The following is a 24,931-nucleotide window of genomic DNA, read 5'->3' as shown; positions in this document are numbered from 1 at the left end:
CCTACTGAGGAATAATTAATGTACACTCCTCTCCTATAATTAATGCAAAGCTTCATTTGTCCTGGGGTTTATGCCTTGAGAATCATAGCAGGGATACATCTTCCTATGCAGCACTTAGTGGGCATGTATGTTTATGGCAAAACGAAACTGTAGTGTATATTAGGAATGGGTTTACTTGGGTAAAGGCAAAACAACCAAGTCCATGACTCACAGGAATTAATGATAGTTCCATATAAATGTCTTCCATAAATTAAAATGCATTGAAATGCTGCATTGATGCATATGAGCATTAACAAAAACATTTGCATTCTCATACACTCTCCATTTGGTCTTCTAACCATATGAAAATCCAGATCAGTGGGTTTTGTTATAGATTATTTTATGCGTGTATATATACTTTATATATTTACATAAATATGCCTGAGCAGATCTGAGTATATTGCTGTTAAATTAGTCTAGATTTAGCAAGCACTCAGAAAGCAGACTGGCCAAAGTATGCACAAACATTTTGATTAACTATATGTGTATCTTCTTCAGATCAAAACAGTTTATTCCTTTGGACATATATTTTCTCACACTGAAAATGCCTGTAACACAAGTAAATTAATTGCATCATAACAGTTAACAGCAATCTTTTTAAAGTCCCTTTAATCATTCTCTACCCAAGTTCAGAAGGACACAAAGGATCAGCAAACAGTAGAGTAAATGAGAATGCAAAGACACAAAGTTAATTTCTTTATACCTTTTTTCCAAGGATACAAGCCGACGTTACTCCCCTTGGAACATCATCTTTGGACCACTGCTAGCTTTGCAGCCTCTCAAAACATTTTCTGGTTTTGTTTCCTACATTTGTGGCAAGTCCTGAGTTTTGCTTGCAGACTCCAGCTTTTAATGAGTGAAAATCGGGATGAAGTTCATCTAAAGACTTTAACCTTTTCCTATTACAGCTGCAGTATTGAACTAAATTAAATAGGGCAAAACTGATCTCCAGTCAAGTCAGCTAGAGCTTTTCTGTTGAATCTATTAGGTTAGTTTTCATGCAATACCCCTAAATTTTAAGGAAAATGTTTCCTGGGTGCTTACCTTGAGATTGACTCATGATATAAGATATTCAGTCATGTAGCACGTGATTCCATCAAAGCCATCTGCAACATCTTCATGTTATACTAGGTCTGCATAGTTAAGAATGAAGAAAACTGAATTTCAGATAATGATTCCAGAGAAAGCAAGCTACCCTGCTGACTTCACTAGGGTCACGCTTTCACCTAGTATAGTCTTGTCAGTCCAAGATCATGACCTGCATATGGAGGGTGTGTACAGTGTATAAGTGTGTACAGTGTATAAGAAGGATTTTTACCTTTATTTATTACTTCATTTGGGCAAAGGTTTAACTTCCAATTGGCATAAACAAGTTATCAGAAGTCAGAAATCCCTTTAACTTTAATGGAGCCATACTGATTTTCACTGCCCGGACACCTGACTTACAGCGTATGTTTGTTATATTATTTTGTTTACTATTAGTTTATTGACCAATTCAGCGCTTGCATCATCCCAGGCATGTATATGTGGTTGGTCTGAAAGAACAATGAGGACAAAAAAACATGCTTATGTTAAAGAAACATCAAAAGTAATATCAATAAGCTACTTCAAACGTGAAAGGGCAGGATCACGAGGGACTGAATAATCGCACTGGTGTGCCTATGTGTGGATGGTTGAGTGGGGAGATTGCTTTCTCCCTTCCCCTTAGTGACACAGGACAAAGACACGCCTTGCTTAGTGTAAGGTGAAAGCTCCAGAAAAAGTCTGGACAATTATGGAGCTCCAGTACTTGGGTAGGTGTGTCCTGGATTTTTAGAGCTGCCAGAGAGGACATTTGTCTTCTTGAAGTGTAAAATGACAACTGGTGATTAATTTGCTGATGTTGGTAAATATTTGTGGAGGGCACCGGGGCTATTTGTAGCTTGTGAACCACTGATGAGCTACCTCCTGAAGGACATTTATAGCCCTGTTGCATGTGAGGCTGCATTTAGTCACATTGGTTTCACAATTTAAATCTTCATGCTTGGGGCTGACAATAGCATTTTTCTAATATTTTCTTGATACAGGGACTGATGACTCCATGGCTTATAATTGACCAAATGCACGTTCCCCACAGTAAGGTAGGGACTGGAACAAATGTAGCAGTTGAGCCAAATAATAAAAGCAGAAAAAGTGGGAGCCAACTTTCCTTCTGTTACTGTGACCTTTAGAAGGCAGTTGTCAGATAGACTTTTTCCATTCAAAGTATATTTAGAAATGGACAAGGTAGTTTAGTTTTTCGTGAGTAACTTCAGTATGTCAGTTAGCTTTGATGTATTGCTCAGCGAGGTGGAAAGACGTATGCTCTAGTCTAACATCCGTGCCCTCCAGGTGGGCACTGTGCTTGCTGCCTGTGCTCCAGCCTCTGCTGGTGAAGCTCTGGTTTTGTTTGCCTCACCCAAGGGGAAAATGGGACATAACTTTTCATTTTCTCAGATAAGGCTCACTGGGGAGACACTATTCAGATTACAAAAATTATGATTTCAACCATAGACAGAATATGGGTTGTAGATGTTATGGCCATTTGAGCTGAAGGGAAACTATTTCTGCAGTGTGTGAAGACCTGGGATTTGGGCACAGGTGACCATGGCAACATACTGAATAAAGGTGCTTGAAGATGCTTCTGAGGGCAACTGTTTCTTTCTCCACTCCTGTCCCTTACTGTTCCTTGGAGCTCAAAGTTCATGCCCACATTGAGTGTTTAGTAAACAAGACCATGTCGAGTTTCCATTAGTAGAGCTGCAGTCTCCTAAAAGGAGCCATACACTTACAGAAGGAGAGAGAAAAAAAAGAAAAAGAAGGGAGGGAGGAAGGGAGGAAAGAAAAAGGAAGGAAAGAAAAAGGAAGGGAGGAAGGAAGGAAGGAAGGAAGAAAAATGAAAGATAGCATTCATATGCCAGTGTGGCAACCGAAGAGGTAAATGAATTAAATATGGAGAGAGTGAGAAGAGAGGAAGGTCACTGTCCCAAGGGACAACAATGCCAGATGGCTGCAAGCACAAATTAAGAGTTCTGCAGATAGGAATTTTACTCTCACCCTTTGATTCTTTTAGCATAATTTGCACTGCAGTTTATTTTCATGGCTGTTGGGAGGTTGGTAAAAGGCCAGATTGCTCTAAAGGGAAAATATTTTAATGTGTACATACAGTGGGATATTCAGAGATATTGTTAACATTAAACCTACTCAGATCAGTTATGTCAACCGGGATGACAACAACAAAAAATCCACCTGAGGGTTTCTTATAGTTGATATATAAAAATACCCTTTCTCTTTCCCTGCATAATTATAAAGCATATGACTAGATTTCCTGGATGTCAGACACCTCTTATGCTTACCCATATTTCTGTGCTGAATCAGAAATTTCCGTGGTGAAGTGAGGACAATTTGGCTTTGAATAAGGAGAGGAAGAGACAGTTCTCGTTAACTGGGTCAAGCTCTTTCAGAAATAATCATAGAATCATAGAATATCCCGAGTTGGAAGGGACCCATAAGGATCATCAAGTCCAACTCCTGGCACCGCACAGGTCTACCCAAAATTTTAGACCATGTGACTAAGCGCACAGTCCAATCGCTTCTTAAATTCAGACAGGCTTGGTGCAGTGACTACTTCACTGGGGAGCCTGTTCCATTTGTGATCACCCTCTCGGTGAAGAACCTCTTCCTGATGTCCAGCCTAAACTTCCCCTGCCTCAGCTTAACACCATTCCCACGGGTCCTATCACTGGTGATTATGGAGAATAGGTCAGCGCCTGCCTCTCCACTCCCCCTCGCGAGGAAGTTGTAGACCGCGATGAGGTCCCCCCTCAGCCTCCTCGTCTCCAGGCTGAACAGGCCAAGTGACCTCAGCCGCTCCTCGTATGTCTTCCCCTCTAGGCCCTTCACCATCTTCGTCGCCCTCCTCTGGACACTCTCCAACAGTTTTACATCCTTTTTGTACTGTGGTGCCCAGAACTGCACGCAGTACTCGAGGTGAGGCCGCACCAGCGCAGAGTAGAGCGGGACAATCCCTTCCCTCAACCGACTAGCAATGCTGTGCTTGATGCACCCCAGGATACCGTTGGCCCTCCTGGCTGCCAGGGCACACTGCTGGCTCATGTTCAACTTGCTGTCAGCCACAACCCCCAGATCCCTCTCTGCGGGGCTGCTCTCCAGCGTCTCGTCGCCCAGTCTGTACGTATAGCCAGGGTTGCCCCGTCCCAGGTGCAGGACCCGGCACTTGCTTTTGTTAAACTTCATGTGGTTGGTGATTGCCCAGCTCTCCAATCTGTCCAGATCTCTCTGCAAGGCCTTTCCACCTTCAGCCGAGTCTACAACTCCTCCAAGTTTGGTGTCAGCAAATTTGCTCAAAACACCTTCTAGTCCTACATACAAATTGTTTATAAAAACATTGAAGAGGACTGGCCCTAAAATGGAGCCTTGAGGGACCCCACTAGTGACCATCCGCCAGCCAGATGTGGCCCCATTAACCACAACCCTTTGAGCCCTGCCCGTCAGCCAATTGCTCGCCCATCGCATGATGGTTTTGTTTAGCTGTACGCTGGACATTTTGCCCAGTAGGATCCTACGGGAAACCGTGTCAAAAGCTTTGCTGAAGTCCAAAAAGATCACATCAGCTGGTTTCCCTTGATCGACTAGATGGGTGATCTTATCATAAAAGGAAATCAAATTTGTTAGGCAGGACCTACCCCTCATGAACCCATGTTGGCTGGGACCAGTGAGTGCGTTGTCCCCCAGGTGCGCTTCAATAACTTCAAGGATAATCTTCTCCATAATTTTACCAGGCACTGACGTGAGACTGACAGGCCTGTAATTGCTAGGGTCTTCTTTCTTATGCTTCTTGAAAATTGGCACAACATTTGCCAGCTTCCAGTCTACTGGGACCTCTCCAGATTCCCAAGATCATTGAAAAATAATTGAGAGAGGTCCCGCGATGACATCAGCCAGCTCTTTAAGCACCCTGGGATGAATCCCATCCGGACCCATGGACTTGTATGGATCCAGGTGGAGCAGCAAATCCCACACACGTTCAGGGTCGGCTGGGAGTTTATCATTCCCACCGTCATGGTCCTCCAGCTCAGGGCACCCTGGGTCCCAAAGCCCATCAGCAGTGTTGAAGACAGAGGTGAAGAAGGCATTAAACATCTCTGCTTTGCCTATGTCATTGCCTGTGAGGAGACCTGCCCCATCAAGTAGTGGACCTATGCTTTCTTTGGTTCTCCTTTTTCTGTTAACATATCTATAAAAACCTTTTTTATTGTCTCCCAAAGACATGGCCAGCTTCAACTCTAGTTGGGCTTTGGCCACACGAGTTGGGCTTTGGCCACATGGCCAAATAATATAAATGAAGACTGCACAGTCATTCCTGGCAAAGAGAGAAAACAAAACAACAACAACAACACCGAACCTCTCATTAATTATGGCTAGCAGGGAATATACATAGATGTACATTAGAAATACTTGCATTTCAAACACCAGAGAATACTTTTTTGTCCTACAGAAAAGCTAATGTGGCATAAAAAATACTTAGGTAAACTGTTATTCATGTTTACATTAATTCTATATAATTGAACAACCAGTGTTCCAGATTTTGTCTCAGTTCACAACCTTTTGAGTTTCTCTTCACTGTATTGTGTTTATTTTCTGGACATACTCATTTTTGCTTTCACATGAGTTAAAAATAATAAAAGGACGCCAAGGGTAGGACAGCAGCAAACAAATATAACTGTCTATGAGAAATGACACTCACACATTTTTCATTGATCCTTGAAAAATTAGATGAGCCTCAGACTTACTTTTGGATTTATCTAACATGGTTGTGCTAATGTGTTAGGACATTCTCCAAGTACCCTAAAGGAACAAATTCCTTATTTTGTCTCCTATTTGTTGTAGGGGCAAAGATGAACAAAGTGAAATATCAGACTCAATTGCTTAATAAACTGATAAACCTGTAGGAGAAAAATGTTTTCTGCTGCATCATTTGTCATAAATGAAATTATTAAGATTTAAAACAAACAAACAAAAACCTTAGTGGCCTCTGCCAGAAATTGGATAGTCACAGTAATCTTAAAACAGTTGTTCCTTCAGTCTTTCTAATCTCTGAAGACAACTAAATTAACACAGAAATCAAAGAGCTCTCACGCACCCTGAAGCCAACTGTTCCCAAAACCATGAAAACCCTTATTGATACAATTTATTACAAACTCTATCCTGAAGCAGAAAAAACGAATCTGAACTTATTTATTTAATACTTTTGCCCTTTGACTGAAACTTGTGTTTTTCTTGCATGGCCCCATTGAAGAGCAATGAGTGGCAGTAACAAGGCTTACTTAATATGGCCTCAGTGCATACTTCATCTGTTTATGCAGAAGCATCATATTTGGTCTCACTCAGCCTGCTGAGAATAAAAACTAAAGCTGACGCACTGAAAGCAAAAAGCACCACTTACTTACCCATTTTCACGTGTGCTTTACAAATGGTCTCTGTTGAACATAATGCAAAGATCTGTCATTCATAGAAATGCAGAGTGAAATAAGTGTGAAGCAGCAAAAGTCAGTGAGGTTTTTCAAGATATTACAAAAATGCAAAGACAGATTTTTGAGAACCCTTATCCAATAAATGAATGTGATGGGGAATACTAGAAACGACAAGAAAAAATACAATGGTGTTGAGGTTCCCAAATGCACCCAAGTTAAGAAACTGCACTGTGTTTGTTGCACGCTACTCTGTGTGCACAGAGATGACTCTGCAGGCATCCAGAAAGAGCCTGTCATTGGGAGGCACGTTCAGGCTGTTAAGACATGTGAAATGGCCCCCACTGAGCCTACTGTTCCTTATCCTGTAGGATTTAAAGAGGTGTCGTGTGTCTGTTAAGGCTCTGGGCTCCCAAGTCATACCGCTACAGGACACGCAAACCTCCTGTTGATATGCTGGATTTTTGTAAGCTAGCATCAAAATAGACCTACAAACATTTGAGTCCCAACATTAGCTGTGCTATGCCCTTGCAATACACTTGCAATACACATAAGTTGTGTAATGAAGAGTCTCTGTCATTCAGAGAAGGGGATAGCAAGAGTCACTATCAGCTACCTATTCCATGCTGCTCACTCACCTCATACACTCAGGAAATGTTCCCCCGGTGTGGACAGAGGGCAATTACAGAGATTTGGCACAAGGCTACCCCAGTTTCAGTAGCTGGTGCATTTGCTGAAGACCTCACTCTCCCGTTCTTCTTCATTGCGCCTTTTAAAATGCTAGCTTCTCTCTTCTGAGACATCTTCCATTGGTTTTCATGGCCTCCTCTCTCTTTCCAGTTCTGGAAGCATTGTCATCCTTGGAAAGTCAGGTTGGTAAAGCTTGAGAGGGGATGGGAGTGGTGTTTTCTTTCTTTTAATGAGAGCATAATAGCCAAAGACAAGTTAAGAAAATAAACTAGATGTCCCATGCCCTCCCTGTAGGGAACTCTACAGTACCTGGCAGAGCAAAAGTCCTGCACAAGCTGCTCTTTAGAAACTGCTGCAGCACCACAAAGCTGCCATCAAGCCAGCTTGGCTGGGCAGTGAGGAGTTGCCCTGCTGAGGGCTGCCAAGCTGAGTCTCATGGGGATCAGGCATGGGCAGGGGGCAGGACGGGGGCTGTCCTGGGTCCCCTGGGGCAGGACTGACCCTGCTGTAATGCAGTTATTGATTCTGAAGGAGCTCAAGGCTCATAAACTAACATTTCTAGACTCTCCAAAGGGTTTCTAGCAACATACTCCATCACTTCTTGTCAGTTTTTATTCAGTGCAAGTAAGACAATTTCTGAGGTGGACAATGAAAAGCAATACATAAAATCTAAGACAAATGATCATAAATGGCCCTGACAAGAAACTAGCTCATATATAATTTAATGGAGGTAGAAGGTCATTCTAAACACATTAAATAAAACAGCACAAAGCAAGCAGCCAAAGCAGATCCTTATGTCACCGTGATATTGAGATGGAAATATCACACACCTAAGAATAATATAAAAGGGGGAAGGAAAAAAAAAAAAAAAAAAAGGACAAAAAAACATGGCAGGAGTTGGAAAGGTATTTTTTTTAACCCTATTTAACATTATCTTTTAAAAGAGAAGAAACAAACAACAACAACAAAAACAGTGGTTATTTGGCACATATTTTAGGAGAATAAATCACATATACTTGCAAAATATTTACAAAGCTTAAGTGCTTGACAAATGGAAAAATGGATCTTTCTACGGCAGTGTCATGCTAGGAAAAGCACTACAGTCATCCATCACTATCAGGAGTCCTGAATTCATCCTGGTTTAGCGTGTACACCAATAATTCAGATTGAGATTAAGGATAGCATTTAATAAGGGAAGAAGAATGGAAGCTATCACCTATATTAAATATTGGCAGAGTAAACACAAGAGATTGCTGGCTCTTTTATCTCCTTTATGAGCTGAAAAGGTACATGTGCACATTTTCAGAGTACTGTTCCCACAGAATTTGTATGTGTATTTTCCATCATGGGATTTTTCTTTTTAATGTATTTTTTTCAGCAACGTTTGAAAATGTGTCCTGCAAATGAACTTGGTGTGCTTTCATGTGTTAGACTATTATTAATCTGAATTGAAGGAAAAGCTGATAGTGGTATTTTATGTGGCCACAACACATTTAGGGCTACCCATTAAGTAAGCTGTATAGAATATAGTCAAAATTGAAAGCACTGTGTCTTCATGCCCTGTCGCAGCAGAAGCAGTGGAATGCCACACCATTCCACTCATCCACTTGAAGATGACCACAAAAGTACTAAAACATTTTTCACTAGTTAAAACTGAAGTTTCCAAAAGTACGCTATTCACCTGAGAGTAGTGTCCTCTGCAATTGGTTTTCAAAAGAGGCAAAAAGGCACAGTGGAGCACAGAGTCACAGCTCTTCTGTAGAATACATGCAAACGTAGCAGCAGTGTGACAACGCTCCTCTGTGTGGTGGTTTTCTGAGATAGCATTGAATGAGACTCAAATGATGAATTGAATGAGAATCAAAAACCCAAAGAGCATATGCCCTGCTGCTTTTTACTGCTGCAGAGCAGAGCTGGATGTGAACGACCAGCATCTCTATTTCACCCCACACATATAGGGGATGGAGGATGCCGTTTCCCTGCAGATTTCTTCTCCCTGAATGCTACAAACTTATCCCTCTGCATGACAGAGGCCAAGGTTTTACTGGTGCTCTGGATAGCCTAACTCAAAGAAGGAGCTGTAGTTCTCCTCCATTGCTGTCAATGTAGCAAATCGCCTTTCTGCAGATTAAAAAAAAAATCAGTAAGACTTCCCTATTTTCCTCAACTCTCACTGGTTTTAAGGCAATCTCACTTCTACTAATCTTCATCCACCTAAAATGTGTTTTTCTTCATTTGAACATGAGCCGTATATTTCTATTTCTGCCTTCCTTTGAAGGAAGTCTTGGCATTGGTTCAGCCTGTGTAATGCATGAGTCCCTTCCTGCACGATATGTTTTTACCTTTCCCTCCCATTTAGTGGTTTTCAGATCACTCTGTTCCTCTGAATTGTCCTGTGGCACTTGCAATGAGTCTGTCTTGGAGCTATCCACTGAGAGAGCTGCTTTTAAAACCTTGAAGAATCAGATGTCTTCCCGTTAGGGCAATTTCTGCTTGAGTTAACCAGTCTGTTCTTTCCATGTTTTTCCCAGCTTAAGGGTCTACCAAGTGCTAGCAGCCTACATTTCATTTAATTTTAGAATCTTTAAAACATTCAGCATGCATAGAAAACTAAGGAGAAATTCAGAGCTTATAGTTTTCATATAAGTGGAACTACGCAATAAAACATTATTTGAAATTGATAAGTTAAATTATAATTCCTACAATTTCACTAAAATGTTGGTTAGTCCAGAGTTGCACCCAACAAAGACTATAGAATAACTATATTTTCTCAATGGGATTTATTTTTCCACCACATATGCTGTTTGGAATTGTGATTTAAGTTCATCTTTTTAAATTTTTGCAAGTTTATAGATGAAAGCAAAATCTGAATCTGTTGTTTGTAGCTCAAGCCCACCTCTAATGTAAACATTGCTGTGTTAGAAACTTTAAATATTCTCCCTTGTGCTTTTTTAGTAATATTCACTATGTTATATTATGGTAGCTAAAGTTTTCCTATGTGTGAATGTCTTCCTTAAGCAAATGCTAGTGTGATGAAAACTGATTGTTTCATTCCCGAGTTTTGAGCTGGCATGCTATAATCATTCTATCAGATTTTCTCACAAAGTCACATTGAATTTATTGTTTCCAATACATTGAGAAGCGCGAGACTTATGTGAGCCAGTGTGAGATGAAGTGCCAGAGAAAAAGTTCAAAATAACTCAGATGGAACAGTTTTAAGAGGGGCTGTGATTTTCAACATCTAAAAAAGATCAGATGTTTACTGCTTGAAATCAGCATTTGAATTTCGGTATGAGGTAGTGGGAAGGGTTGCATTTAATTTGTCTTGATGCCTACAGATAAGAAAATTGAAAAAAGTGCTAGTGGTATTTTAAGAAACTTGAACAAATGCCAAAGTGCATATAACTTATAGATCCTGATAGCCTCCTCCAGATAAAAATATGCTGTCAATCAATTATGGAAAATAATTTTGATCTTTAATGTTTTTAGCAAAACCTCTAGAAATTAAAAGGAACAATGAGCAAAAGTAATGTGATATTTCACAGCTCTTAGAGATCTGCAGAGCAATTTTCCCTGCTGCTTAGAATATTACTGTAAAAAAAAAAAAAGGCAAAAACACACAATGTGTGGAGCTATGCTTCATATAAACAAGGTTTACATAACTAAAAACAAATAAACAGATTATTTTCAGAAAAAATCTTCCCTTCTTCCAAGCTTTCCAGGAAAATAAAATAGAGTGCAGTAGCTCCATTTTTCACAGAAAATGTCAGAAACCTTTTTAAAACAAAGACCTGCAAATATGCTAGCCACGACTAGAGTGCAGATGAGAAAAAAGAAAGACAGTCATCTGTTTATGGAAACTTGCTCAAAAGGCAGCTGACAGCATCACATTGTCGCTCAAACAGTTCTGACAATGATACTAAATATAAGCACAACAACCTCTTGGGGTTTCCTTGGTATTTCTTGACAAAGATTTCCAGGCAACACAGATAGTGAAATAGACATAGGCAACAGGAACATGGAGGATCACATGCTTACATCACGTTATTTCAGAAAGCAAGAGCCTAAAAGATACTCACAAACTTTGTTTGTTTGGGTGCCATTGGTGAGTACGGTGGTGGTGGTGGTGGCAACGGTAGCAGCTCCTGACCTACTGATCTCTGGGCAAACATCTGTGGGCATGCCTTCATTTCTCAGTCAGAGACAGTCTTGGGGAACTGGGGGATGTTTTTAGGCTCCTCCAAGGTTTCCAGGTGCCCGGCAGGGCTTGCTTCTGCCCAGCCACTCATGCAGCCACTTCTCAAGCAAATGCACAAGTTGCCTGTACCACAATAAAGTCATCTCCTGAAATACCAGACCTAACACATCTGTGTGAGACAGATGATGACCTGTGCAAGGACAGCTGCATGTATCTGGAAAACTTTTGTTTTCTATTGCATAGCATGATGGCATGTTTGTGCCTTTGAAATGTGGGCTAGAAATATGGCAGTGCTGTATGTGATCTCAGACCAGATCCCTAGAGCTCAAATCCCAAATTAGCACCTCCTCCTTTTAACTGTCCTGGCATCGTGCTCCCACCTGATACTGACTGTACATTTACAGCACAATCCAATAAAATCACAGAGTCATTTAGGTTGGAAAAGACCTCTAGGGTTATCTAGCCCAACCTTTAACTTAGCACTGTCAAGTCCACTATTAAAACATGTCACTAAGCACCACATCTACATGTTTTGTGAAGACCTCCAGGGGTGGTGACTGAACTACTTCCCTGGAAATCTTGTTCCAATACTTCACAACCCTTTCAGTAAAGAATTTTTTCCTAATATCCAACCTAAGCCTTCCCTGGCACAAGTTAAGGCCATTTCCTCTTGTCTTGTTACTTGGTACCGGTAGCACCGATACACTCCAGAGCTGAGTTTTCACGATAAGCAGGTTCACGATGATGGGGTGGTAAGCTCCACCATGTAGATGACTGAAGGACAGCCTGAAAAACCTTCTGTCAGCATTAAAGGTCACTTCAAACTCTGTAGCCTCTGCTTCTGCAAGTCATTCAAGAGTCCCCTTAGTTTAAAATGGAAAACCCAGAAGAAATAGCAGAAATGTGGGTGTGCTGCTGGATCAGCTGGAGCAAAACAGCCTCTTGTCTGGTCCTCTTGCCACCTCTGCAATCAACCACCCACTGCAGAATTTGTTTCTCTTCCTTTGGCCAAAGTCAGAGGAATGGCTGGGCAAGGGGCCAAAGCTCAGTGTTGCTGGCTTGTATTCACACGTGAAATTCATCTGGTGGCAGCTTTCCTCTGCAGCAGGCTTTGTGATGAGGAGGAGACAGATGTGAGAGAACACGTGAAGGCTGGAGCTGGTCGCATGGTACGGAGCCACGCGGGCAGCCAGCAGTGCTGTCAGTGAGTCTGGGAACTTATCCTGTGCTTGTAAGCCATAGTAAGTCACTGGGTTTAATATTCATTTTAGGTTTAAATACCACCGCAACTAATACCAATATGTACTATGCAAAGTTACCACAATATCTGCAGGCTTCAAAACAAATATAAAAAATGTTGTTTTCATTTAATTATTTTTTATACAATTACATAAAAATAAGAATGATAGTGCCTGCTGACATTTTATTCCTTAAAACTCTAGGCTAATATTATGTTACTAACTATATTCAAAAGCAGAAGGAGATGAAAATGATAAATTAAAAACAATGTGATCTTTGTATATTTAGATTTCCATTGCAAAAATCTCTGTATTTATCTATGTGGTCTTCTATTTTTATTATCTTTTATTTTATCTCACTCTAATCTCGTTACTGCAACCTAACTCTAACCTGTTCTGCTTTTCATGCTAAAGCTTGCTGTAATCTTTTCTCATGACATTAGCCCAGGAAACATTTTTATCAAAGAGATAATGGCAAAATAAATTACATTCTGTTCTTTCTGCAATAAATAGTATGATCTAAAGTTCATAATTTTGAGAGCTGAGGCTGTGAAACAAGATGATACAATTCATGAGTAGCTTTCTAAATGATGAATACCGAATCAGAGGAAAGTCATAGCTCCAAAACTCCTGAGTTTTCAGAATTCAAGATCAATAAAGAGCTGTATTCTTTAAGAAAATCTATTTTGTCAGTACTTCTATTTGTGAGCAAAAAATATAGATAATGAGGGACAAAAAATAGACTGCATATTTTCCATGAGGCAGTATATAGGCACTTAAGTAGAAAGCTAAACTTGGATATTTTTCTTGATAACTTTTTTTTTTTTGGGTCTATTTTTTTTCCAGATAAACTGACAGTTTTCTATAGTTACTTATGTAGCATAAATTTAGTCTGGTTTCTGTGAGGTTCATTTCTATGTAGTCTTACTACACATTTTAAGGGAAAATCACGTTAACGCAGGGGAATGAGAAAAAAAAAAAAACCTCTTTGCTAATGTAAAGATTATTTGCTTATTAAATATTATTTCCATTTCTAGAGCTTCCTCCATCCGCAAGTAATTGATTGCTATTGCATCAGATATTTTGCATAATCCCAGCAGAGTTGCTCTTAGCTATCCTAAGAAGCTGTAAAAGTCCCTGGCTTTCCTTGATGTACAGGCTTATACTGACCAATTGCTTATCCAAGGAGCTGACTGCTAATTGCTTTGTTCTTTATCAGATTTTAAAATGGTGCTATTCTTTTTCAAGGCCTCAACTGTAGAAAATGTATATCGCTGTAAAATGCCACCAAAATAGAAATCATCACTTAAGCTTTCTTTGCCCTTAGCACAAGAGGAAATAGTAATCCGTCAGGAAGGGGATGGGATTTAAAGCATCTTATTCCTCCTTTTCACTGGTCTTGGATGAACTTGTGTGTCATTGTAGATCTTCCTGATATGTCTGCTTATTTTAGTGAAATCCCAGCAATGCAAAGTTAGAGTAAAGCAGAGCTGAGCCAAAAAACAACTGTGTTTATGATCTTTCAAACTGTATACCTCATTGGGAATTGCCATCTGATGTCAGATCATTTCTGATTCAGAGGACATTTAAAGGTTGGTGGAAAAATGTAGACATGTCCAGACAATCAGTTAACATGTGCAAGGTGAAAACGTTAGTTTTGCGTACCTGTACAATATGCCGTTGACCTTGCAAGAGCTAGCCTACCTTTAGAGGCACCTCATTGCTTCCTCTTTTATTGCTGATACAAAATGTTATCTGCAATGAGTTCTGGCATTTTACTCAGAGAAACCAAATGAGCTCTCAGTCTGGAAATGTGTGACTTAGTTGCCTTGCCCATACAAATCTGCTGCAAGTTGTTTGTATACTGTTTCAGAAATAGCCTTTCTGGACATCATCTGTTCATTTGCAGCAAGTCCAATGTATCTTTTAAACACTGGGCTAACTGCCCATCGGTTGTATGGTGTATTAGATGCATACTTCAGTCTAGAAGATCCCTAGTAGAAAGATGCTAAACTAATCAGAGGTGGAAGGACAAGAGAAAAGACTTTGTCATACTGATTTTCAGGATTAATTAATTAATCTTTTTATCATCCCAATTTATGTTTTCTTCTGCTTAGTTGGATTTTTGCTTTTTTAACTTTTTTCTGGCCTTGCCACAATTAATGTTCAGTGTTTTAATCCTCAGTCTGTTTTAGGCTGCTCCTGGTTCTGCTCACTTAACAGTTGTTAGATTTAGCATGATGTTTTTTACTTTAAATAGCATCCTTTTCATTTACCATCATTCCTAATTGCTACGTGAAGGTGAATTCCCATCTGTAAACAAACACGGATTTGTTATCCTGGCCAAGACAAGCAATCACCTGTGCATACATTTCAAAGTGTCAGATGATATTTTATACACCATTGTTTTCAGAGACCTCACAGATCACTTGCAGTACAACATTTGGGGAGCTGGAAGCCTGCCTTAATGATCATTGCTCATGCACATGGTTGCTGGAAAATCATTCATGAATATTGAATCCAATTATTATGAACAGGTGCAACCAAGTAACTACATTTCATGCTCACTGAAATATCACAAACACTTAAATTTGATAAAGTTAATACACAAATATATACTCTGGTACACAACAATAACTTCATGTACATTCATGAGAATGCAAATATAATGATCATGATTCTCAGTTTTGAGGTTGTGATCAAGATTCATTTGCAGTAATTTTAAACAATTATTTCACCTCATTGCTTAATTCTTTCTACAGCTGGGAATCCAGTAAAGGGAGAAAGCATGTAACTTGTAGTAATCCCTTTCTTGCTAAAAACTGGGACTCATTTAGGTCCCTGAGAGAAAGAAAGGAAGAGATTGGTTCCTTTTAAAAGTCTTTCAGAACTATATTGTACTGAAATTTCTAATAGACAAAAAGCTTTTTATTGGGACCATGTCCCAGGTTCCCTCTAGAACAAAAGTCAGTCATGTGCACGTACCTGAGCAGGTACATGGCCAGCTAAGCTACACAACCTTTGCCAATAGTTGTGTTTCTGAACATATAGAAAAGGATAGCAGCTTCTGGGTGACCAAAGCACTAGGACCCTGGTGCACTAGTGTCAATCCAGACCCACCAGGAACTTCTCAAGATCCAGTTAAAATATTTTCCATCATCACAGAAATCAGAGTGTAAGAAAGACAGAGACAAAAGCAAACCATTTTCATAATTTTCTGGACAAATTGTATTTCATTTGCCAGGGTTTTCTTTTATCTCACATATGTCCTCCTACAACACACCAAAAATATGTGTATCTGTTTTTAGACTTCCTCTACCAAACATAACTTGCCATCTTTCAGAATGACAGACTTTCTTTTCTACCTAAAATCCTTTCTCTACAAGTATTCTAGTTTGAATTCCTCTTTCCTGAGCAAGGATGACACAGATCTAACCAGGGTGTTGTTTAGCTCGGTCAACACTTTTTGATTTGGAAGCACAAGTGGTGAGTTGCCTCCACTGCTCTGCTGTGATTGCACATTGCATTCACAAGGGAAAGATGTCCTTATGAAAATTGGTCTCATTTTTTTTTATGCTTCGTAGTTTCCAATAAATGTATTTTGACCAGAAATGGAACTGCTGTATATCACTGAGGAGAAAAGGAAACCTGATAAATCCTGATAACCTTGTAGAAATTGTTGTTGTTTCTGACCTGTGCCCTGAGGTGAAAGCTATAACAATAGCAGCAATAATAATAACAATACTAACAATCTCTAACATTAGAAAATGCTTCTTCCTATGTTTATGGAAATTCTGTATAATGAATCTTTGAGTTCAATCCTTGATATTCACTTGGTATCTATATACAATAATTCATTATATATTCCTCACAAGTCGTCATCATCAGTTCAGTCTTCTATCTGTTGGGCAATATTCTCCCTCATTATTTCCAGGGTGATAGCAGGGCACTTTGCAATTGGCCTTCACTGAAGTCTACTCACAAAATCTCTCTCTGTCCTTTCATTATTTTCACCAGCAAGGAGAAAAAAAAAAAAAAATAGAAAAAAAAAGTCATTGGAGATTTTTATGAGTTAGACAAGGACTGAAAGTGGCCTAAATAGATCTGGAATAATGCAAACCTATTTTTGATTAGTTCTGGTTATATAAAACCAAAGACAATTAGAATTTCCTCCAAACCTTAAAAAATAAAGAAGGAAGAGATTATGAAGCCTATTTAAAAAGTCAGATTAAGGTCTGCTGCTCAAGTTTTTAGCTTTGGCTCTTCTCTAAGCAATGTGGAAATGCATACTATCAGCAATTGGTATGGATGGCACAAAATAGTACTTGGAAGTTGAATTCATTCTCCCATCCAAGTCAAAATACACACACACATTTTGCAATTGACTTAGATGAGGACAGGAATTCACTTTATAGTGTTAATACTGCGTTGTTACCAGGAGGGTGACTTGAAGTACAACCATTTGCTTTTGTCATATTTAGTGGGCAAGGATCACACCTTTTAGATTAATCTCTGTGGAACTGCTTGGAAGATGGTGTTTCTTATTTTACATTTTACCATCTCTCCCAGAGAACATAATGCTGTTACCCATATGTCATCTGCTTATTTCTGGAATAACGCAGACCAGAGGACTGACTTCCAACTGTGGTACTTCATATTCATACTGCTGTAATATCACATCAATTTAAAGCTGTAGTAGTATAGTGGTGAATAAGGTTATCTGTATGTTCAGCACATCTTTTCTATCAATAAAGAGAAGCCAAGTCACAGATGGTTTTTACACTGTTATAATTAATAATCATGGTACCATGTTAGTGTCATCTTAACATAATAAAAAAGTGAATCTATAAATTGTATTCAGCATTTTTACAGCATTTACAATGACTTTTTGCAGCTTTCTGCAGCAGCAGGATGCATCTCTGACAGTAACACTTTTCGAACTTCATTCACAAAGAATAATTTCAGGTTACCATTTGTTTTCTTGAATACTATTTATGAAGTGACATACCTTTTTTATATATCATTTTTAGTTTGATCCTTTACAGAGGTATTTGTTTTTGTTTTGTTTTGTTTTTAATCCTGTATTTTCTTTCTCAGATTTCAAAGCAAAAGCAAAAATGTTTAGCACAGCATGATGTGTTACATCACTCCTATGCTGGCCTGGAATTTGAACGGCCTAAAGTGCACAACATTACCAAGATTCAGCACCGAATTATCTATGCAGGCAGCCCAAACCCGATTTGTTACAGAAATATTACCTGTCCTTTTGAAGTTACCTTCAAGATCACTTCTACAGAGCAATGGAGACAGTCAACATAGATATTGGTGAACTGTTTCATTGCATTTGTAGGCATTTACTTTCGTGTTTTGTGGTGTTTCTAGCTTTTCCTCTTTGCTGAAAAGACATGGGGACATTTCTAACTGAGCTCATGTTTAGTCATTTTTTCAAATGTGGGTAAGATTATACCATGAGTAGATACAGCTCTGAAACACTGCTATTTCTGGAACCTCTAAAAGCACATTCAAATTTGGAGAGAAATCCCGTTTGATTTGGGTTTCACTCCTCCCACTCCAGTACTCATTCACAGGGACAAACCCTACTGAAGAGATCTGTGCTCCCACCTCAGATCCAGACAGTAACTGGAAGCGACCCCCTGTGGCATATTGGGATATAATAAGGGTGGAGATATTCTAGCAGCTTATTTTGAAACCTCAAATAAAATTTGGTTCAATTCTCTTCTGAGGATGGCAAAATGTAAGCATATTCCCAGACTTGTTTGGCTGTTGAGGAGCCCAGCCCTTACTGTGTAACATATAGGCAGGCTTGAGAGAAGATACCCTTGAAGAATGTTTATGTAAATTTCAATATATATATATATTTTTTTTTCCAAACAGATGGACTGTTTCCTACTCAGCATAAAAGAAATGCATTTTCATACACAAAAGCTTATTTCATTTAGTGATGCTTAGTTCTTAAACTGTGGGAAACAGTGAAGTAGTATTCTTAGAGATGTTCCTGGTCAAGAGTCTTAGCCTATTTAGTTGTCTTGTTCCTTACCCTGATCATCCTTGATCTCAGTTTTTGTAGTCATATTAATTTTACTACACAGACATACCACCTAAACCTGCAATACTCCTACAGACATAGATGAAATATAACGAGTTTATTTTTTTTCCCAAGATAATTTAAAATTCTTTTGTCTGTTATTCAGATCTAGAAACACATATCAGAAAAATACAATTTCTTATTTATTTATTTTTCTTAGCAATTTTGTCAGTAAGACCTTTTAAAAATTGTTCTGTTCTGGAGGGCACCTCTGCTGAGTCAATTATGCAGTTAAGGCCATTGATAGAGTAATCCTAAGTGACTGAAAACTTGGCATCTGCCTTGATCCACCACTATTTTTCAGATACCACATTGATCGGTTTTACAGTCTGTTATAAAGAAAGCTTAAACTGAGCTTTTCACAGACTCAGAAATGCTTATGGTGAATATCCCCAATCACTTTTCAAGAGCATCCTATCAAGTTCAGTTGATAAAGATGAGATTAACCTATTATGGATGTCATTTTTCTAAAACACCAATATTTTCATTTGTCAGTTATCGCTGGTGAGAAACAGGTTTGACCTTTAAGACAGGAATATGTAAGAAGTTGTCAAAATGGATCAGAAGCTCACAGAAAATAGATGCAATACAGCGTTACCAAGACTGTAGAGTGAGCGTTCACTGATCTATATGGCCCCTTAGAAGACCTCTTCCCCCTAGCAACATCAGTGACGAACACCATCAAATATCTGCTTTACTTAAATACATTTTGGTGATTTTAATGTTCTTGTGAAGAAAGGGCTAACAATAAAACCGCGACTGGTGTAGACAAATCACTCAGCTGGCAGTAGGGAGCAAGTCTGACTTTCTACAGTTTTTCGCTTTAACCTTGGATGTCTCCAGCTTTGGGACTGAGGGTTGTTTTGTGAGTTTACATATACATTCAGTTTATAAAGTAAGTACATGAAACGGAGTTTCCAGATTATCTTGCTATCCTTTTCTTCCATGTTATCAGTACTAAAATAAACAGATTTACTCCTTTGCTCTTGAGTTCCACCTACAAAGATATGGACCCAGTCTCAGCTTTTGATAGATTACAGATATGCATTCACAGAATCACAGAATACCTAAGGTTGGAAGAGGCCTCTGGAGTTCATCTTGTCCAAACCCCCTGCTTAAGCAGGGCCACCTAGAGCAGTTGCACAGGACTGACTCCTCGGTTTTGAATAACTCCAAGGATGGAGTCTCTACAACTTCTCTGGGCAACCTGTGCCAGTGCTGAGTCACCCACACAGAAAAAAGATTTTTCCTACGTTTGGACAGAACCTCCTATATTTCAGTTTTAAGTTTACATCTACAAGAAGGGCTAGAAGGAGGATCTGGGAAACTGAAGGCCTGTCAGTCTGATTTTGGTGCTGGGGAAGCTCATGGAGCAGGTTATCTTGAGTGCCATCACACAGCACCTACAGGGCAACCAGGCGATCAGGCCCAGTCAGCATGGGTTTATGAAAGACAGGTCCTGCTTGATGAACCTGATCTCCTTCTATGACAAGGTGATGCATTCAGTGGATGAGGGAAAGGCTGTGGATGTGGTTACCTATACTTCAGTAAGGCTTTTGACACTGTTTCTCACAGTGTTCTCCTGGAGAAACTGGCTGGAACAAATATAATCTGATATTACTGTATTAGATGGTATTTGATAAGTACATGCATTTTAAAACTATCTTAGAGAATATTATTTTTAAAATATCTCGAGTAAGATGGTAAGATATTGAAATAGCAGTGATGAGGCTTTATTTCATAACATCACCAGTCACAACCGAATGGAACAATGTGATGCCTGACATGGTCTATCGAAATAACAGCGTCCATCTTCCAAATTTGCTGAAAGATCATTTACCGTTTCCTACTTTGGATGAACAAGCATTTTATTGATAAGGCTTATAAAGAACTGGTTCAAAACCACGCTGAAATTCAATGACAGATCTGAAAATTGAATGGCTGTCTTGCAGGCACCAATCATATGTTTTATCAGCAAGATTCTTATCTAACCAACTAGTCCTCCAAAGACAAACCTCTCTCCAGTAATAAAATATGATCCCCAGTCCTGGAGGGGGTCAACCCTCAGCTCAGGTATAGTTATTTATTCCTGTAATTGAATACAACGGACATAGGAATTGATTTTCATCTATACCCAAATTCACGGCTCCTGTGAGGGTCTGAGCTACTGACAAATAATTTCAGCTTTTGCCATTGATTATGCTTCCTTAGTGAACGTTATACTGCAAGAGTAATATAGAATATATTGCAAGAGTAATATAATATAACTGCTCCCAATTTCTTTGCCTATCTGCCACTGCTGTTAAGCTGTGCCAAGCATAGGAGATGTAGGATGTGGCTTCTTGATCAGGAAATGTCTATCAAGCAGAAAAATGAATTCACCCTCATTATATTGCAGTGGTGAGGTGAAGATCACTGTAGCTCTATTCCGCTTATTCAGTGATACGCAGCTTTTGCCTTTTCAAACTGCTTCAGTCATCACTCACGTACCTGCAATCAAAATCTGACATCAGAATTCAGAATAATAGATGGAGAAATAACCTACTTATTTCATATTTACCTGGATTACTATCCTGAGCCACCGTAAATGCAGTGACCTAGGTCCATGTTTTTCTATTTTGTGATAATTGCAGCATTTTAAAAATAAATTAGAATATAGGGTCTTTTTCTTTTTTTCTTCTCCATGTCTGTAGTCAGAAAACTTTTCTTTTGTAGGAAGAAGTCATGCCAAACAAAGACCTTTGCCTTTTCTTCTGAACACATTACTCATCCTTTATGACTGCATCCCTTCCCAATGCCCACTAGAGAAGCTAAATGAAAAATGTCCTGTCACTCGAATACATGGCCCCAGATGCTGGGCTGCCTGTTGGCGGCGCAGGATGGCTGCCAGGCCATCTGGCATGCACCTCTCCTGGGGAGGGCTCTGTAACTCTTTGGCTCGCACCACAAAGGTCTCTGGCAGCCAGGTGGACCTGATGGCTCTCCTCCCACAATGTCAGCACGGGATAGGTCAGAAACAATGAGTAGAAATAGAAGGTCGCAGGACGTCAGGTTGATACTTCAGGATTTCAGGATGCAAAGTGAGGACTGTTGGCTACATTCATTTGCACTTTTTTTTGAATTTATAGACACATATATAAAAAATAGTGTGTGTGCTGCCTAAATCTTCAGCTTCCTACTCGTCTTCCCAGCTGTCTTCACACACCACAACTTCTAGTGCTTCCAATTGGCAGACTGCAAAAAGCAGCACCACTGCGTTCCCTTTCATTCACACTGTATTTATCCTCCACCCTCTGGATATTTTACTACCAGTACCTGCTCAGACAAGCCCATCTCAGAGCTGGCCAGACTTTGACCATAACTTTTTAGCAATTAAAACTTGTGTGCTATGATTTGTTTTTCTTTTGTACACTCTTAAGCTTTTTACCTCTTCATTGCTTGGTGAAAAAAGATATACCACTACGATTGCAGCTTTCAAAATGTTTCCTCCTTCAACTTATTTCTTCAGATTTCTCACAAAAAAAAAAAATCAATAATTCTAATTAGCTGACTAACAGAATATTTAGCTTTACTTTTTCCTAATATAAACTAATAGTTGGAGTAGAGCATGTTTGCAGACATTTTTTTCATCCCTTGCTCATGACTTGCTTGCCTCTTCATTTTTGTATAATCAATTTTAGCATTTTAGCACCTCAGCATTTCAGATTTTAAGCTGAAGAAAAATCCTTCTCTCTGAAAATGATTTCCTCATCAAGTGAGGTTTTTTTTCTTTATCTTTCTTTCTTTCTTTCTTTCTTTCTTTCTTTCTTTCTTTCTTTCTTTTTTTTTTTTAGGATAGTAAACCCAGACTAATGGAACAAACACCTTAAGGCATCTGCCATACATGAGCATCTCTTTAAAAATATTAAATCTCTACAGGTTGACTCATTTGCAGATTTAACTCAACTGAAAGAATAAGACGTATTGTGATAAGACAGAATGATGACTCAGGTCTCTGTGTAGTATAAGAAACAATTTTATAGGATTTCTTCAGTAGCCCATGTCCATAATGATCTTTGCCACTGAATTTTTGCTCTATCAGAACAGCTTTAATATACATTAATTGTTCAGAAAAAGCTCATTATACTTTACAGCAGATTTTATTTATTTCTCCATTAGGACAAAATGCAAGCTTTAGATTTTTATTTATCTTTATTTTCTATTACGTTTGTGTAGGGCTTCCAGTGGTCCTGCTGGCCACATTCTCAACTGGTACCTCCCTGTTTCATCCCTTTGCTTGCAATTCCCATGTCTAAACAATTGACAGTTCACTTGGTAAAACAACCTGTTTTCCCAATGTAAAAAAGAAATGAGTGCATTGCCTATTTTGTGTGGAACTCAGGCTCCTCAACCTTCTGCAGTTTTTCCTGTTACATCATAAGTTTTACTTATAGACAGAAAGGAGAGTGAGAGATTGCAGCCAGTGTACCATCTAGCTACAATCGAAGCCTACCCAAACACATTCCCTACCTCCTTCTGTTTCACTTTTTTTTTTTCTGACTAATGTTGGATTTCCTGATATGTCAGGATCTTATTGTCATGTCTACAGAAATACTGTCTCTCGTCTGAAGTGTTTTTTTTTTTTCCTACTTAAACATTTCTTTTTGCATAGTAATCCTAACGTCAGCTCTTAATTTACCAGTAAGGTAATTAAGTAAGAGTCTAACAATCCACAATTATGGACAAAGTAATTAGTTACTAGAGGATGAAGATTTGTAAATTTGAACAAAGTTGAGGAAGTATATGTATGCATGAGCTGTTTTGCATACATAACTTTGAATTTCACATAAATAATGACAATTTCTTTGAGTACAAGTTAAAAAATCCAGTACTTTTAATCTGTTCACCTTTTGTGGAATTTAATAGTTCTTTAAAAAGTTGTGCACTTTCATTTGATTGATGAATGGTGTATAAGATTATGTATGAGATTATGTATTTTCTTCATTGAGTTTTACAATGCGAAAACATAAATAAAAATTAAACATTCCAAAACTAAGCAAATTTTGGGTTGCTTATATAAAAGTTTTGGTAGCGGACATCAACCCATGCAAAAAATAAATATATATATATGTAAAACATATACATATATATATATATTTGGATGATGTGCATAAGAAATGTACATCACAAAGACTTCCTCCTCTATGATTCAAACTTTCCAAAGTTTTTGAATCATAACATATCTGGGGATTCATTAAAAAAGGAAAAAACAGAAAAAGAAAAAAAAAAAAAGAAAACAAACCACCAACAATAACAAAAACAGAGTTCTGTAGAAGGTAGTTATGGCAGATAGAAAGCTTTTTGTGAATGGTCAAAATCACACAAGCACTGGGCTTGTTGGAACGGAAATTTGTTATAAAGAAAACCTGGCAACAATTTATCAACAGATGGTCGAATTATTGAATGTTTTTGTATCAGAATGCCATTTCATATCAAATTGTTAACACAGTGAAAAAGACAAAAGATCTCCAAGACAAGATCTCAACCACAGAAGAAATAGATCAAGGAGTACTTAGCTCTGATTATTTCAAATCATCTGACTAGCAAGTTTTTAGAAAGTATTGGCTGGTTTGCCTGATGAACCCTGAAAACAAGCTGGTGAAATTTTTGAGCTGTGGTTAGTTGTCTTTGCTCTTTCAGCCATTTCACACGTCATTCACAGAGCCTGAAAGGGAGAAAAGAAGCATTAAGGTAATTCATATAAAACACTTAGCTACAAGATTAGATGTCAAATGATCCTGTTGACTTATACAAAGAACAGTTTCACACCTTGGAGAAATGGTATGGAAAATTAATATTGTATGATATTGTATACAAATCTATAGATACAATGCTCAGTTGGAAAAGTAGGCAGCAGAGGTGAAGTGCATAAATTCAGGGTAGACATCAAGAAAGTAGACTGCATCTTCAGAAAAGAATAGGTAGTCAAGATGCATATTTTCTATTAGTGCAAAAGCAAATGTTAACCCAAGTTATTCTGTAATGTTGCTTGTAATCTATAGTGAATAATCCTAATATATCCAACATTTCTAGCATCAACTGAAGGGAAGTCCGTTCTGTTTTGGGCATCCTTCTTCAAGGAAATCTGTAGCTGAATGGAGAATGCCCAAAG

The 24,931-nt window shown here is 38.7% G+C and overlaps 2 protein-coding genes across 3 annotated transcripts in view; one reads left to right on the top strand and one right to left on the bottom strand.

The window, feature by feature from the left end:
* Nucleotides 1–23,414, top strand: part of LOC308194824 (uncharacterized protein) — a 128,903-nt gene extending 105,489 nt beyond the window's left edge. Inside the window, exon 29 of the mRNA XM_080591277.1 lies at nt 17,772–23,414. The gene's annotated coding sequence lies outside the window, so the exon portion shown is untranslated. The remainder of the gene's footprint in view (nt 1–17,771) is intronic.
* The window catches only part of LOC308194825 (uncharacterized protein), a 96,379-nt gene continuing 80,770 nt past the window's right edge, over nt 9,323–24,931 (bottom strand). The window contains exons 13-15 of one of the 2 annotated variants that reach the window (XR_013950894.1): nt 21,341–24,484; nt 21,163–21,270; nt 9,323–16,672 (exon numbers count right to left, since the gene is read on the bottom strand). The gene's annotated coding sequence lies outside the window, so the exon portion shown is untranslated. Of the gene's footprint in view, nt 16,673–21,162; nt 24,485–24,931 lie in introns of both variants that reach the window. The other variant, XR_013950893.1, reaches the window with a different exon arrangement.

This window comes from Anser brachyrhynchus, assembly GCF_964034855.1.
Source record: "Anser brachyrhynchus genome assembly, chromosome: 4".
Taxonomy (NCBI): Eukaryota; Metazoa; Chordata; class Aves; order Anseriformes; family Anatidae; genus Anser; species Anser brachyrhynchus.
The sequence above is the reverse complement of the archived record's forward strand: the minus strand, read 5'-3'. Positions and strand labels throughout refer to the sequence as shown.